The following is a 12122-nucleotide window of genomic DNA, read 5'->3' on the forward strand; positions in this document are numbered from 1 at the left end:
ATGTAGCTGCCTCATATGTTCTGTGACTGTGCAAAAGGGACCAGACTCTTTGAATTCTGTTCTCCTTAACATGGGTGGTTCCTGTTGGCTAGTGGGCCATTATCTCAGCTTATAGAGTCAACTGTTGATCTAATTATCCGAACAAAACAATTCTCCCTAGATATGAATAAACTTAAGCTTCTAGTGGGGATATTTATTTTAAGGAGGATTTTTACAGCACATGCTAACAGAATTCTAAAGTAATCAGAGGTGATGATATTGAGAATAAGTGCTTCTTTGTCCTTCATTTCTGTTTTAATTACTCTAATTCCATCCACTTAAATTATCAGGGAGGTATTTAAAAAAATCAATATTACTGATACATATCATTGCTTATCTGTTAAACTTTGCAAGGGGACTCCATAGTGTTTAAAGACACATAACTTGGCAAGAAAAAGGCAGTTAGCATAGAGAATTACAAATATTCAACAGTTTTTAAAATGTTTTCAATTGTAAGAAAAAAAAAATGCTAAACTGTGTTTATTTCCTTTTGAATTTTGTGTACTATATTGTGTTCACCCATGTCTTTCATTTGTGGTATTGAAGACATTTAGATATTTTAATGAAATATTTGCAAAGATATACAGAAGTCATAGACCTATGTTGTTCTGTGCTGGAGGAATGTTACTAGTATAAGAAGCAAATAACACTGACAAAAAAAATATATATAGCAACAAAATGAAACAAAACAAAATAAAAACTTGAATTTTGTATGCATTTATCAAGTACTACCAGCAGATGCATTGTTCCATGGTACACCTTTTTCATTTCTTTGTCATTTGTTGACTCCAGACACAGAAGCTGATCCATTAACTCATTCTCTTTAAACCAACTTATCGTCAGAATGTCTTCTCCCCGATCTGCTCTTATTCTTCTACTCTCCTGTTATTATTATTTTTATTATTATAGAAACCCAATAGTACAGGAAAACAGAACTCTACTTAGAAGACATAAATATATAATGACTAAGTAGTCTAAGACAGAATATTCATAGAAAGCAGGAGAGAAAAGCCAGGGATTGTTTTGTCTAGCCTCAGGTATTACGGAAGGACAAGTGTACATTTAACTGTATAGATTTTTGAATCAACACAGTCCTGGGTTCGAATCCTACTCTGCCATAAACTAGCTATGTGATCTTGGAAATATTAGTTAACCTCTTGAAACTGAGTTTTGTTTATGTTATAAAATGGTTAAAACATACCTATTTCATGGGATTGGTGTAATGGTTTAAACATACCTATCTCATGGGATTGGCCTCATGAGATAATGTGGCTAAACTATTTAGACAGTGCCTTGTACTAACCAATATAAGAAAATATTTTTGAGATTCTGAGAGTGTTAAAGGCAAGATCAAGGGTTAAAATCATTGGACAAATCCAAGCCAGTAGTTTTGTAAGGCATAAGAGCTAATATATAGTATTTCTGAGGTGAAATACTGTATTTGAAAAAATCAGGATCTGCCCCAGTAAAGAAAACCTTCTAAGGTTATTAGCTCAACAGCTATATTCACATCCCCTAAGAGGAAGAGTTAGTGACAACCAAACTGCTGGAATAGGATGAACATAAAGGTAACAACTAACAATTTTTGATGGCTATCTTGCCCGTGAAAAACCATCAGTATTGTTAATAAAAGTATAAAGAAATACAAATGAATGTTTTATTTTACATTAGAGAAACTATTTTAATGACACAAATATATGAACATAATTGAACTGCATATAAAAAGTGTTAAACCAATATTTAGCTATCTAATATATTATAAATAGCCCTGCCTTCACATACCTTTCCTCTAGGAAAAAAAATAGAATTATTTGCTTTCTATAGATATTTAGTGTTCTTCAAAGTATCTTTGTTATTAAATTAATTTGAGAGAGGGAGGTGGTTAAGAAAACACTGCTTTATACCAGTACATATAACTATGTGATTTATAATAAATGCAACCACAGTGGCAGTATATTTTCTGGATGTTAATAGCCTGAAATCCCTTTCAGTAGCAGCATTAATCAGTCAAGGATGGGTTATTTTATGGTCTTTAATGGCCTTTGTTGATAGATGGAGATTTTGTTTACAGATTATTCTTCATTGAACCACCATAGATTGCAAGCTATGATTCTTAAGAGATATTCTCAAAACATAAATTATGCTGCTAAGAAATCTGTTCAGAGCTAAATTAAATTAGATAGCTGCATTTTTTATGAAGCATAGGTAATGGAGCAATATACTACAAATGCCTTTTCCTGAGACATTGGAGTAGAATATCTTTAACACAATTTTTTCCTAAGAAACATTCCCCTGCTTGTGTGCAAGTTTATGAGCACACTTGTTGTTTTATCCTGAGTAATTTATGTAGAATACATAACATTTGAAATGTACTTATGATGTTTGACTATTATAATGAATATCTGCCTTCAGGTCAGATATTACCAAAAATTTTCATTTTTAAAAAATGAACAAACACAGTAATGCTCATTTATATTTTCCAAATGTCTTCATAATATTGAGTATACTGAGAATTCAGTAGTAAAAGTTTTAATAATTGTCGCAGTCAATGTTTTGTTTCACATTGAATAATTTTTTATTGTACCTTTCGGGGAAACATTATTCATGGGCTTGTAGTACATGATTATCGTTCATGTTGATTCTAACATTTTGCTCACATACATCTTATAGATTGAGTACAGAGTCTAAAAATTTGGGTATGATTATACTAGTTCAAAATATATTTTCATTTCCTAAATGTTACTGACTTTTAAAATTTCTAGCTAGGGACTGATTTTTTTTTTTCTCATTTCTTCTTCTTCTTTTTTTTTTTTTTAATGGAGAGTAATATAGTAGCTATGGAAAACAAATGGCTGTATTTGACTAAACTACACCAAACAAGTCAAGACACCCTTAATTTATTTCAGTGTGAAAGTTGGAATTGTAAGAGAACCTAAATCATGACTTCTTGAAGAATATTACCGGCTAAGTTACATCATTTTGTTTGATGACTTTCTCCTATTTGTATTTTTTATTTTGTTAAGAGAAGGTCTCTGTCATCCAGGCTGGAGTGCAGTGGCAGGATCACGGATCACTGCACCCTAGATCTCCTGGGGTCAATCTATCCTCCCACCTCAGCCTCTGGAGTAGCAGGAACTGTAGGCATGTGTCACCCCACCCAGATTATTATTATTATTATTATTATTTGTAGAGATGAGGTTTCACTAAACTACCCAGGTGGGTCTCAGACTTCCGAGTTGAAGCGTTTCTCCCACATCAGCCTCTCCAAGTGACTGGACTATAGGTGTACCCCAACATGTCTGCTTTTTTTTTTTTTTTTTTTTGGTAGAGACAAGGTTTTGTTATGTTGCCCATCCTGCTCCTAATCTCCTGGGCTCAAACAATCCGGCCACCTCCGCCTCCCACAGTGCTGGGATTACAGTTGTGAGCCACCACACCCAGCCTCTCCTTTAATATTGAGCTAAGTGTTTGCATACAAATCCCCTCAGATTTTTTTTGCTCTGAAATCCCCTGAGGGCTATGCCGAGTCCTCTTTTTAGCTCTATCACTTTTACTGTATTTGTCAAAGAGAAGTATTTCAAGTTAAAATATTATTTTGAAAAATTCCTTATGTGTGCAAGTCTTCTCACAATGACCAAAATGATGTAGGCAAAGCCTTTCCAAAGTGCAGAAGTATTAGGTTGGTGCAAAAGTAATCGCAGTTTTTTACATTACTTTCAAAGGCAAAAACCGTGATTACTTTTGGATCAACCTAATAGCCTGATTAGCAGTGTCTTGCTCATAGTAGGCCTCATGGCATCACGTCGCTTCCTTACCAACATTCTTCATATATCTGTAAAAATTCTTTGTAGTAAAGAGTAGAAACCTTAAAGTTACCATTGATTTATCAAGCAATCTAATATTTATTCTAATAAATATATTAAAATAATGTAAATTGTAAAATCTCCATTACCCTCTAGTCTATTATATTTTCTTACTGATTGAATTGTTATGCTAAGACAATTCTAATGGTAAGGACTATGGGTTAATTTCTACTCTTAACTTGAAACAAGAATAAATTTGGCATGCAGACAAATTTGCATAATGTTCAAAACATAAACATATGCCAGGAATTGAAAGGTCTCTCAGGGCAGGAACCTGGATTTCCTGTACGCCTTTCCTTCTCTTCTTTCTATTCTACTTCTGCCATTCTTGAATATTTTTCCATATTTAGTAATACCAAATGTTATATATTGGGTAGTAGGCAGAAATATGGAGAAAATAATATTTTTGCCCCAGGATCTTCTACCAAGAATAGTATTAAATTTAGAAGATTTTATATCACATTATTGTTTACCACATTTATGGCACATACATTCATTTTAAATTTTATAATTATCTTTTGACTAATGCAGATATATTGAATTATTGTATTATTTTCTTTATGTTAAAAGTGTTATGCTATTAAATGTAAACATATAAAGCAACTCATTTTCACAAATAATTTTTAGCATTATTTTAATTTTTTAAAATTACAACAAATATTAAGTATAAGTTACTTTGACAACTAAAAGACCTTTATTACTTATATTAATAAATCTAGCCACCTGAAATTAGTATATATTTTCAAAAAAATCACTATATTTGTATATATATTTGCAGCCACTCACCATTTAGCCTTAGTTTTATGACTCTAGGGAATTCTTCATTAAAAAGCTTTATAATAGTCAGACTATGAAACAGCAGAAAGAGCTTCATAAGGCTGTTCTTGCATATACCTGTTCCTCTCTCATCCTTCTGTTAGGAATTCTGCCATACTTTTGGTTTCTGATGGGTTTGGTATGACTTGGCCTTAAGTTTGGGCCATCCTTTAAACAATTAATCTGTGTTCTCTGCCACATGCTTCCAAACAAGTGTAGCTTGACTTACTTTGTTTTATGATTTCTGAAAATCCTTCAGCCTACAGACACATACACTTAGGCTTTTGGTTGCTGATTCCAGTTGAGGACAATACTAATTTTTCTAGCCTACATACAAACTGGCATCTTTCCACAATCTTGATCCTGACCCATTGTTTCCATGTCCAAGACAGCACACAATTTTAACATTTTTATTTTGTTTTATTTAGTTTCCTTCTCTCTTTCTGATAGCAAGAAGGACACAAACTAGAGATGCATCTTTGGGCAGTATGTGAAGGCTGCTCAAAGGAGTTGTAATTATTCTCATATATCTCAAAATTGAAGATGATTCTTGTCCTCTGTGAAGGGTTTCTAGTAGTTGCTTTTAGAGTTCTTAGTTTCCTTTCTTTGCATTCTCATCCATGGCAGACATTCTTTGGCAGCAATTCTCACCTCTCAGGAAATAGAATCATCACTACTGTGGCCAGCTACTACAGACAAACTAAGCTACATTGAGAAAAAATGCCCAAACATATGAGTTCTTCCCATGTCTCCTCCACTCCACCTCCCCATTCATCGACTAGCTACAACAATAAAGCCCAGTTCCCAGATTCTTCATGAAAGGAGTTAGGCTACAAATCTAGCACTCTAAGTCTTGTAGCTCCTACCTGAGGTCTGGCTTCTAACTCAGTGTCTATGAGAGCTATTGGGGTTGTCATTCACTATTTGCCTGTGAGCTATAGAAAACAAGGCAGCCATTTTAAACAAGTGTCATTCACTATTTACCTGTGGGCTATAGAAAACAAGGCAGCCATTTTAAACAGGCATGTGGATGTTTCCACAAATTCTCCCACTCGCTCACTCCAGGGATAAAAGCAAGTCTCTAGCTTCACTCTGGAAGGAACTGATCTACATATCTATCCTTTCAACTTTTCAAGCTGCTACCTGAGGAACTAGCTTCCAATTGACATGTCTCTGAGAACTAATGGAGACCAGCATCCACTAGGCCCATGGAGGCTACAGAGATCAAAGCAACAGTTTGAAAAAGTGTGTGGTTTGAATGAGCTTGCAAAGATTTGCCATAGTTCTTCTCCGCAGCTCAGTTCAGCATGAGCAGGTTATACACCCAGCTTTTCGCTGAGGAGAGAAGAAATTGGAAAATACAGTTAGTGCTCCAGCATTTATGGCTACTACTAAAAAATATCAGTATCTCACCTGTTTCAGGGCAATGATGAGACTTGGCATGCTCTGGACAGCCAGAGATCACTTAGAAAAAAAAAAAAAAAATGACTGAATTTGTGAAAATCACAAAAGTTTAAGAGGTACCCAGAATTTCTGGCAGGGCTAAATTGTGAAGGTCTTCCTATATATGATACCAGTCTATGAAGATGGAAAGAAGTGACTATTTTAGATAATCTGCAGACACCAGCAGATTCAGTAAAGGAAAATGAAGAAATAGAGAAATATGTTCCAGATAAAAGATCCAATAAATCCCTAGAAATCAACCTAATATATTGGAGGTATATAGTTTTCACAATAAGTAATTTAAAGTATGGTCAAAAAGATGTTTACAAAGTTCAGAACAGTAGTGTAAAACCAGCACATGAACTTAAAATACAAGTTTTATTTATTTTAAAAAAGAAAGGATCAGTAAACATCAACAAAACAAAAAAGGTTCACTAGAAGTCATTCAGAGTACCAAAAAGCAAAAAAAAAAAAAAAAAAAAAAAAAAAAAAAAAAAAAAAAAAAAAGCAATGGAAAAGGAAAAAGAGTCGAGATAGCTTAAAACTGTATGGGAAATCATCAAGTGGACCAATATAAGAATTATGAAAATATCGAAAGGAGAAGAGAAATATAAAAGGGCACAAAGCTTGTTTAAAACAAACAAACAAACAAAAACTTGTCTTCATGTCCTAGATTGTCTAGAAAAAAAGAAAAATGAAAAGGATATATATATATATATTTTTGTTTGTTTGTTTGTTTGTTTGTTTTGTTTTGTTTTTTGAGACGGAGTCTCGCTCTGTCACCCAGGCTGGAGTGCAGTGGCCGGATCTCAGCTCACTGCAAGCTCCGCCTCCCGGGTTCACGCCATTCTCCTGCCTCAGCCTCCCGAGTAGCTGGGACTACAGGCGCCTGCCACCTCGCCCGGCTAAGTTTTTGTATTTTTAGTAGAGACGGGGTTTCACTGTGTTAGCCAGGATGGTCTCGATCTCCTGACCTCGTGATCCGCCCGTCTCGGCCTCCCAAAGTGCTGGGATTACAGACTTGAGCCACCGTGCCCGGCCAGGATAATTTTTTTTTTTAAATGACAAAAACTTCCCAAATTTGAGGAAGGAAATAAACATCTAGTCCCCAAAAGCCAAAAAGGCATCAAATCAGATGAGCCCAAATAGATCCATACCAAGACACAACATCATCAAATTGGGACAAGTCAAAAACAAGGAATTTTGAAAGCAGCAAAAGAAAAGCAACTTGTTATATATTAGGGAACCCTCTTAAGATCATTGGTGGATTTTCAGCAGAAACTTTGCAGGCCAGAAGGGGGTTGGATGATATATTTAAAATGCAGGAAACAAAAACAAAAACAAAAACAAAAAACATACAACTGCCAACCAAAATAGTATACCCAGAAAATTATCCTTCAAAACTTAAGACAAAATAAAAATGAACAAAAGATGAAGGCATTTATTGCCACTAGACTTGTCACATAAGAAATGCTAAAGGGAGTACTTTAAGTTGAAATCAAAGGATGCTAAAGAACAATATAAGAGCATATAAAAATATAAAACTCATTGGTAATGGTAAATGTATAGAGGCAAATAAAAAATACTATATTATTGTAGTTGTGGTAGGTAAATACTTTTAATTCTAGTCTAAAATTTTAAAAAGTATTAAATATAGCTATAACTAAAATTGCATTAATAGATACACAATATTAAGATATGTAAATTCTGCTATCAGTAATCTATAGTGAGAGCAAGGTAAAAATATGAAGTTTTTGTATGGAAGAGAAGTTATCTGTTTTAGATTGTTATAACTATAATATATTTATACGACTCATGTCAATCACACAGAAAATACCTATAGTAGTTAAAAAAGAAAATCTACTACCTATAGTAGGTAAAAAAGTAGTTATAAAAGAAAAGGAGAAAGGAATTAACACCTATCAGACAACAACAATAATAAAAAAAACCACAAAATAAGATATCAAGAAAGAAAAAAAGTAAAGAAACAAGAAAAACAGAAAGCAGTCAGTAAAATTTCAATAGTAAATCCTTCCCTATCAATAGTTAATTTAAATGTAAAAGGGTTAAACTGCCCAATCACACGATATTAACTGGCTGAAAGAATAAAAACTTGACACCAACTATTTAAGGACACACATAGTTAAACATGATGAAATGGAAAAAATTATATATGTTTTATACAAATGGTAATGAAAAAAAGCAGAATGGCTATACTTACATTAGAGAAAATAGACTTTATATCAAAAACTGTCGCTAGGGGCAAAGAAGGTCATTATATAATGATAAAAAGGTCAATTCAACAGAAAGATATAACTATTGTAAATGTATGTGCACTCAATATCAGATCTAAATATATAAAGCAAATACAGAACTGAAGAGAAGTTTATAGCAGCACAATAATATTAGAAGATTTTAATATTCCACTTTTAATAATGGACAGAACGGCCACAGAGGAATCAATGGAAAACAGCTTACTTAAATAATAGGAGAGACCAAATGAAACTAACAGACATCTGCAGAACTTTCTACCCAACAATAGAAGGTTATACATTATTTTCAAGCACATATGGAACATTATTCACCATAGATCACCTATTAGATAACAAAACAACAACTTTAAGATGATGGAAACTGTATCAAGTATCTTTTCAGGTTACAGTATAGTGAAAGTGTAAATCAGTTAACAGTAAAGAAACAAGAAAATTCACAAATACATGGCAACTAAACAATACACTCTTGAACAATCATTGGGTCCAAGATGAAATTTAAGAAATTAAAAGCTATCTCCTGACAAAAGTGCAAACAAAACATACCAACAGTTGTGAGATGTAGCAAAAGCATTTCTTAGAAGGAACATTATAGCAACTGGGCCAAATCTGCTTTCCATTGCCAATGCACTACTGCTAGAGCTGTGCAATATCAAACATCCTCTCTCTAGGCTCAGGGACCATCTTGAAAAAAGAGAGAATGTGAAATTGTAAGATCTGGGTCAGAGAGGTGAAGTGTACAGGCTAAACCAATTCTGTCTTGAATGCTAATCCAACATGTTGGCTTTTCATTAACCTTGGTTCTGGGAATGCCTCTAAGATTTTTACTCTACTACTGTTAAGAGCACACACTTACAGTAAATTCTGACCAAATTACTTCAATTCTTCTTACCTATGGTATATGAGCCCTGGATTCTGGGGGTTAATGGCATGAGGATCCATCGTCTTGTCTTACAGGCACCCAAGACATGATTTCTTTTTGTGACTACCTATTAAATGTTCCCGAGGAAGGAAATAAAAAGAAGCATCTCAAATAAACAACCTAAAAAGTAACTAGCCAAAGAAAGAAAAAAATACCCAAATATTATCAGAAAGAGGGAAATAATGCTAATTAAAGCTAAAAATAAATTTTAACAAGGATAAAAAAGCTATTTCAAGTCAAGAAAACTGAGTTGGTTTTTGAAGAAGACAAAACTTGACACATCCTTTCCTATAGTAACCAAAGAGAAAAAGAAGCCTGAAATAAATAAAACTGTAAATGAAAGAGGGGATATTACAACAGATGTCTCAGAAATAAAAAGAGCCCTTGAGGGACTGCTATGAATAAATATACACAAACAAATTAGATAAATGTGAAGTAATAGATAAATTCTAGAAACATACATCCTACCAAGATTGAAGAAGAAATAGAAAGGACAGTCCAGCACTGCATGGCTTTGTGGGAGAATTCCACCAAACATTCAAAGAATTAATAAGAATCTTTCTTAAACTCTTTGAAAATCTAGACGATGGAACACTTACAAACTCATTTCACATAGCCAACGTCGAACTGATAACCAAAGACATCCACAAGAAAAGTAAACTACAGGCCAGTAACCTTGATGAATGTAGATGCAGAAATTCTCAATAAAATACAAGCAAACAAAATGAGAACAATACATTGAAAAAATTGTACCCAATGACCAACTAGGACTTATCCCTCAGATGCAAGGATGGTTGAACATACATAAGTCATTCAATGTGATACACAACATAAACAGAATGAAACACAAAAGCCGTATGATCATCTCAATAAATTCTGGAAAAACATTTGACAAATTTAATACCTATTTCTAATTTTAAAAACTCTCAATACAATAGATAGAGAGAAAATCTGTCTCAACACAATAATAGCCATATAAGAAAAGCCCACTGATAACACAATAATCAATGGAGAAAACCCAAAAGCCTCTCCTCTAAAATCCTTTACAAGACAAGATTTCCTGCTCTTGCCACTTCTACTCAAAATAGCACTGAAAGTCCTAGCAGAGCAATTATACAATGAAAAGCAATAAAAGACATTCAAGCTGGACATGAAACAGTAAAATTATCTCTGTTTACAGTTGACATATAGGTGTATACGCAGAAAAGTCTAAAAGTCTCAATGACAACCAAAAAATGCTACAATTAATACATGAATTTAGTAAAGTTGCTCTAAATAAAAATAAGTGCCATTTGTATAGGCTAAAAATAGATTATCTGAAAGGAAATTTAAAAAATCATATTTATATAAGAATAAATACTTTGAAATATATTTAATCAAACAGGAAAATATATACACTGAAAATTATAAAGTATTAATAAAGGAAAATGCTTACTTTTTGTAACATACAATATTTTTCTTTTAAAAAAAAACTTTTAGGTTTAGGGGTATATGTGTAGATTTGTTATATATATATATAATTATGTCATGGGAGTTTGATACACAGATTGTTTCATCACCTGTGTACTAAGCAAAGTACCTAACAACTACTTTTTTCTGATCCTCTCCCTCCTCTCACCCTCCACCTTCTGGTTGGCCTCACTGTCTGATTGTTGCTGTCTTTGTGTCCATGTGTTTTCATCATTTAGCTCCCACTTATAAGTGAGAACATGCAGTATTTCTGTTTTCTGGTTTTCTGTTCCTGTATTAGTTTCCATAGAATAACGGCCTCTAGCTCCATCCATGTTACTGCAAAGGACATGGTCTCATTCTTTTTTATGACTGCATAGAATTCCATGGTGTATATGTACCACATTTACTGCAATGAGCATATGTGGGCATGTGTCTTTCTAATACATCAATTATATTTCTTTGACTATATACCTAGTATTGGGATTGCTGGGTCAAATAGCAATCTGCTTTTGGCTCTTTGAGAAGTTACCACACTGCTTCTTACAATGATCAAACTAAATCATACTCCCACCAAACTAAATTACACCAACAGTGTAAAAGTGAGCCCTCTTCTCCACAGCCAGGCCAACATATGCTACTTTCTGACTTTTTAATAAAACACTTTCTGACTGGTGTGAGATGTTATCTATTATGGTTTTCATTTGCATTTCTCTAATGATCAGTGGTGTTGAGCTTTTTAAAATACGTTTCTTGGCTGCAAGTTTTTTTTGTTTTTGTTTTTGTTTTTTAAAAGTGTCTGTTCATGTACTTTTCACACTTTTTAGTGTTTTTTTTTTTTTCCTGTAAATTTGTTTAAATTAATTATAGATGCTGGATAATCGACCTTTGTCAGCTACATAATCTGCAAATACTTTCTCCCATTCTCTAGGTTGTCTGGTAACTTTGTTGATAGTTTCGTTTGCTGTGCAGAAGCTCTTTAGTTTATTTATTTTTTTGACTATGTTTCCAATATGACCTTTATTGAGCAAGTACTGCTGTGGCGTTTAACATCAGTCAACATAAGATTGCAAACTGTCCATGTCAACAAGGTTCTCCCATGAACAAAAGTCCATTTTAAATGCACCAGTGAGGTAAACATAATTATTCATATATAGCTTTCTTAAGGTTAAGACAGTTCTGTGTTTTATTTATTGTTTTGGGCTCAATTGGTACTTTACATAGTACATCTCAAGACATCCCCCCCTCCTAAGTGACCCCCTTCCAACAGCATAGGGAATTGGTAAATTTCCCAGGTGCATGCAATATCATGCATTTGAA

At 33.6% G+C, this 12122-nt stretch overlaps 1 protein-coding gene and 1 long non-coding RNA gene across 2 annotated transcripts in view; one reads left to right on the top strand and one right to left on the bottom strand.

Moving 5' to 3' along the window:
• PCDH15 (protocadherin related 15) overlaps positions 1 to 12122 on the top strand; it is a 990428-nt gene that overhangs the window by 203863 nt on the left and 774443 nt on the right. The window lies entirely within an intron of this gene.
• Positions 1 to 12122, bottom strand: part of LOC144331020 (uncharacterized) — a 172797-nt gene that overhangs the window by 40904 nt on the left and 119771 nt on the right. Inside the window, exons 3-4 of the long non-coding RNA XR_013397851.1 lie at positions 5703 to 6053; positions 4689 to 5646 (exon numbers count right to left, since the gene is read on the bottom strand). This is a non-coding gene — a long non-coding RNA (uncharacterized LOC144331020). The remainder of the gene's footprint in view (positions 1 to 4688; positions 5647 to 5702; positions 6054 to 12122) is intronic.

The sequence above is a fragment of the Macaca mulatta genome, chromosome 9 (assembly GCF_049350105.2).
Source record: "Macaca mulatta isolate MMU2019108-1 chromosome 9, T2T-MMU8v2.0, whole genome shotgun sequence".
NCBI classification, from domain to species: domain Eukaryota; kingdom Metazoa; phylum Chordata; class Mammalia; order Primates; family Cercopithecidae; genus Macaca; species Macaca mulatta.